Source organism: Otolemur garnettii, unplaced genomic scaffold, assembly GCF_000181295.1.
Source record: "Otolemur garnettii isolate 467f Iridium unplaced genomic scaffold, OtoGar3 scaffold00110, whole genome shotgun sequence".
Taxonomy (NCBI): domain Eukaryota; kingdom Metazoa; phylum Chordata; class Mammalia; order Primates; family Galagidae; genus Otolemur; species Otolemur garnettii.
In genome coordinates, this window is record NW_003852505.1 from 5,627,054 (window position 1) to 5,632,877 (window position 5,824).

Consider the following 5,824-nt stretch of genomic DNA (forward strand, 5'->3'; position numbering starts at 1 on the left):
GATCCACGAATGGATCAATAAACTGTGGTATATGTACACCATGGAATACTATGCAGCCATAAAGAAAGATGGAGACTTTACATCCTTCATGTTCACATGGATAGAGCTGGAAAGTGTTCTTATTAGCAAAGTGTCACAGGAATGGAAGAAAAAGTATCCAATGTACACAGCTCTATTATGAAATTAATTTGTAGCTTTCATATGAAATCTATAACCTAATAACAGTCTAAGTATATGGGGAGGGGGGAGGGAGAAGGGAGGTGGGAATGGGTGGAGGGAGGGTGATTGGAGGGATCACTTCTATGGTTTATTTTACAAGGGTACAAGTGAATCTTTCTAAGAGTAGAATATGATTATCTTGACACAATAACCTAGAAAATGACATGTAGGCTTTGTTAACCAGTTTGATGAAAATAATTCAAAATATATGTGAAAACACCACACTGTACCCCAGAATTGCAATAATGTGCATAGTTATTATTTAATAATAAAAAAAGAAAGTATGATATTGGCATTTTCATAGGGATGGCATTGAATATGTAGATTGCTTTGGGCAGTATATACATTTTAACAATGTTCATTCTTTCCATACATAAGCATGGCATGTACTTCCATTTGTTAATATCTCCTGTTATTTCTTTCTTAGGGTTATATAATTTTCTTTATAGAGGTCCTTCACATTTTTTGTTAGGTATAGTTCTAGGTATTTCATTTTCTTTGAAGGTACCATCAAGGGGATTGTGTCCTTGATTAGCTTCTTATCTTGGCTATTATTTGAACATACAAAGGCTACTGATTTGTGGATATTGATTTTATATCCTGAGACATTAATCTATTTTCTGATCACTTCCAGGAGTCTTGTGGTGTTGTCCTTGGGTTCTCTAAATATAAAACGATATCATCAGCAAAGAGGGAGAGTTTGATCTCCACTGCTCCCACTCGGATCCCTTTTATTTCCTTCTCTTGTCCGATTGTATTGCCTAGAACTTCCAGCACTATGTTGAATAGTAGTGGCGGTAGAAGATAACCTTCTCTGGTTCCTGTGCTAAGTGGAAAAGCTTACAGTTTGACTCCATTCGGTAAAATATTAGGTGTGTGTTTGTCATATATGGCTTTGATCAGTTCAGGAAATATGCCACCTATGCCTATACTTTTCAGTGTTCTCATTAGAAATGGATGCTGGATTTTATCAAATGTTTTCTCTTCACCTATTAAGAGGATCAGCTGATCTTTGTGGTTGCATCTGTTGGTATGGTGGATTATATATATGGACTTGTGTGTGTTAAATCAGCCTCATATCCCTGGGATGAAACCTATTTGATCATGATGTATGACTTTTTTTGATGAGAAGCTGTAATCTGTTGGCTAGGATTTTGTTGAGAATTTTTGCTTCTATATTCGTTAGTGAAATTGGTCTGAAGTTCTCTTTTTTAGTTGAATCTTTTCCTGGTTTTGGTAACAGGGTGATGATTGCTTCCTAGATCGTGTTGGAGAAGATTCCTTTCTCCTCCATTTTTGGGAATAATTTCTGCAGTATGGACATAAGCTCTTCTTTGAAGGTTTGATAGAATTCGGGTGTGAAGTCATCTGGACCAGGGCATATTTTGCTGGGAGACTTCTTATTGTTTCTTTGATCTCAGTGCTTGAAATTGGTCTGTTCAGATCTGTTTCTTGCTGGACAAGTCTAGGGGCAGAGTGTGATGACAAATATTGATCAATTTCCTTCACGTTGTTAAATTTCTGGGCATAGAGTTTCTAGTAGTATTTAGAGATAACCTCTTGTATCTCTGTGGCATCTGTTGTTATTTCTCCTTTATCATTTCTGATTGCGGTTACTAGAGACTTTACTTTTCTATTTCTAGTTAGTCTGGCCAAGGTTTATCTATTGTATATAGTTTTTCAAAATCCAAGTCCTGGTTTCATTAATTTTCTGAATGATTCTTTTGTTTTCAATTTCATTAATCTCGGGTTTAATTTTAGATGTTTCTTTTCTTCTACTGGGTTTATGCGTAATTTTTTTTTATCTAGTTCCATAGGAAAATTTGTAAGGTTTTTGATCTCTCTTTCTGTTTTTCAGATGTAGGCATCTAAAGTGATAATTTTTTTTCTCAGGACTGCTTTTGCCGTATCCCACATGTTTTGGTAGCTTGTGTCTTCATTGTTGTTATGGTCAAGTAAGTTAATTATTTCCTCTTTTATTTGTTCCTGCACCCAACTGTCATTCCACATAAGGTTTTTTAATTTCCATGCCTTTATTTGGGAGTTCAACGTTTTTTGGAGTGGAGTTCCACCTTTTAAGCATTGGGGTCTCAGATGATACAAGGTAAAATTTCAATTCTCTTGATTCCATTGAGGTTGGTTTTGTGTCCTAAGATATGATCATTTTAGAAAATGTTCCAATGGACCAATGAGAGAACATATATTCTTTAGCTTTGGGATGGTGTGTTCTATGTAGCTCTGTCAAGCACATTTGTTCTAGGATCACAATTAAGTTCCTTGCATCTCTTTACAGGGCCTGTCCAGTTCTTTAAGAGGAGTGTTAATGTACCTTGCTATTATGGTGCTATGGGATATCATATTACTCAGATTAATTAAGGCCTGTTTCAGAAATTTGGGAGCTTTTAAATTGTGTGCCTAAATATTTAGAATTGAAATGTCTTCTTATTGTATTTTTCCCTTGACCAAATTGAAGTCTCCTTCTTTGTCTTTTTTTTTTTTTTTACTGTAGTTTAAATCCACTTGTATCTGACAATAAAATGGTAACCCTTCTTTTCTTCTGGATTCCATTGTCTGAAAAATTGTCTTCCCTCTCTTAACTCTGAGTTTTAATTTGTCTTTTGTGGCTACGTGTGTTTCCTGCAAATAGCAAATGGATGGCTTCTGTTTTTTTATCCATTCAGCCAGTCTATGCCTCTTCAGTGGAGAATTCAAGTCATTCACATTTATTGAGAGAATTTATAAGTGTGGTGGCTCTCTAGTCACCTTATTTTGTGAAAGTCCATCATTCAGTTATATCTTTTGCATACTTGTGGAAAATAGGTTTTGTCCGTTGGTTTCTGAGTGCTTAGTTTGCTGGTGGTCCATTGTGATGGTCAGTGTGTAGAACAGTTTGAAGTATTTCTTGTAGAGTTTTATTCAACTTTGGGATTCTAGGCGTCCTGTTCTGTATGAAGTATTCTGTAGTATCTAAGTATGGCTTAGATTTATAACAAATGGCAAAAATCTGTTTATGTGCTTATTGGCCATTTGAATATCTTCTGTGGAATAATGTCTATACAGAACCTTTGCCTACTTCAATTATTAGTTACTCAGATTGCCTTTTTCATTATTCAATTGTGAGTTTTCTTATCACATATTCAAGATTATAGTCTTAATTAGATACATTATATACAAGAACATTACTGTATTCTTGAATTGTCATTTCAGTCTCATTGTGTCCTTGGAATTACAAAAGTTTTTAAGTTTCTATGTAGTTTAATCTACTTATAATTTGTTGCTCAAATTTTATGTCCTATCTAAGACTTATTTATAAAAATCTTACGTTTTGAATATGTACTCCTGTTTTCTTCTAAGAGTTTTATACTTTTAACTATTTAATTTGTGATGTTTTTATTTTTAAGAGTTTCTGATGTTATTCTTTTGACTACGACTGTCCTATTGTTCATTGCTGTTGGCTAACCATTTGTTGAAGTGAATATGCTTTCCTTCATTGAATAGCTAGTATTCTTGTCAAAAATACTTTTTTCCACAGACACGGGGATTATTTCTAGACTCTAGTTCCCAGACATAGACCTGTTGCCCAGCTTAATTGTTTGTGCTGATCCCCTGATGATTCCCTCTGCATTAGGGCCTGCAGCCTTAGGATCTCAAAAATTTCCAGAATTCTTCAGAGGCAGGTCTCACTTGTCCCCTGACAACAGTTCCTGAGGGGTTCAATAGTCCCTGAGCCCGTCATGATTGGAGATACGATCCCAAAAGATGGAACTAAGAAGGCTGTGTCTCTGTAGGAGGCCCACACTGGACATCCCTAGGCTGAAAAGACCTTCTAAGTATGGCCTTCTCTGTTGCCACCAAACTGGGGGCAAATCTGCTCGGATCAGCCCTCACAACTGGCTGTCATATACTGTTTAGGTACACCCACCCTTATAGTCTATCCTCTCAAAGGGCTTCCTCCCATCCCAGACCTCTGTGGAGGGGCTGATCACTACCACTCACAGAAAACATGCCTAGTATGTCACAATTCTGTTGTTCCAGAGCATGGACTGTGTTCAGCCCCTTGCCACTTTGCTGTACACGTAAGCCACAGCTCCAGGAATTGACTCCTCACCAGGCACAGCTAGGGGTTCTTCCTTTTCTCAGTTGTACTAGCATCATTGTGCCAAATGCACTTTCTGGTCCACCATCTCACTCTGTCCCACATTTAAAACTCTTGACTATAAATTTGTAACATTGAAAGAATGAATAACAATTACATAATATAATGATATTCATACATCATGAGTACTGGTTGGAATTCCTGATTAACTACTGCTAAACCAAATACAAATATTCAAAGGCCCAATTTATAGTGATTTATAATGTTTAACCACATTCCTGGGTATATTTAAACTAGCAGTGTGATGGAAGTAATCAGAGAGTTGGAAAGATGTTTAAAATGTTAATTTTTTGGTAAATGGTTTTATTTCGTTCAGGCTGAAATTTCTAATATTATCCTTTCAATTAGAGGTATTGATTCTTAATGCTCTGAATGAGAGCAAGGGCCCTGATCTTTGAAGAATCTTAAAATATAGCAATCTTTGTGCTCAACTCTTCTTTCCATTCTATTTAGCTTTTTGATCACATGACAGCAGAGCAAGAACATGATTGTTCTCACTGAAGGCCAACCCAGTGAAAGTATTTTTGAGCTGTAGGAATGGCCTAACCTTCCTGTTTCTACTTCATTTCTTTCCCCTTCTTTGACTTGCATTGGTAATTCTGTCTCCTGGTCATTGGGAGACAGAACCACTTAACACATTGATTCTGAGAAACCTACCCCAATCAAGCTGGATTAAGGAGAAAACAACTTAAGAGGCACATAGAAGAAGAAGAGAGGAGTACAGTCACTTAAATATTGATAACACAAGTCAGAAATTTGAGTCTTACCAAGAATAAACTGAAACCTGTAATGTAAGAAGCCTTTTATTGAACATCACACTGAAGGTCAAGAGACTCTGTAACTTTCCTATGGTCCTCCTGCAGTCTGACACTTTGAGTCATCCCCTGTGCTAAAGGATCTTTAAAAGCATCTTCTCTGAACAACACAGGCGCCAAACTCCTTGAAATCTGCAGAAGTGACCCACATCTGCTTGAAAGTACTCACAGAGGTGATTATGGATGCACCAATCCATGCAGTGAAACGTCTCTCACGAGAAGCCGTGATCTTGATGGGTGTCCCTATGGAAGCCTGTTGATCTAGTTCTTTCATGAGCCTTTTCTCCAGTCCAGGAAAAAGTGTGGTGCCCCTACACAGTACAATGTCTGCAAAATGGTTCTTCTGCATGTCACCGGGACATTTCATAATGCTACTGGAGACCATTGTTGAGAGTCCTGGACTCTGGATGCCTAGCTGGTCAGGTGCAAAGAAAATCTCTGGTGCCTGGTATAATGGGTGCCCGAGGTGGATGACATTCCCATCGGGAAGTCTGTATTCTCGAAAGACTTCTTTAGGTGGCTTGCATAACTCTTTCTCTGGCTCCAAGGAAAGGTAACACAGCTTCTCTTTAATGTCATTCACCAAGGCCTTGTTCAGTGTGTGAGGAAAAGCACATGCTCTCGGAAAGAGGAG

At 37.4% G+C, this 5,824-nt stretch overlaps 1 pseudogene; it reads right to left on the reverse strand.

The window, feature by feature from the left end:
* Nucleotides 1–5,275: 5,275 nt before the first annotated feature.
* The window catches only part of LOC100964488, a 1,160-nt pseudogene continuing 611 nt past the window's right edge, over nucleotides 5,276–5,824 (reverse strand).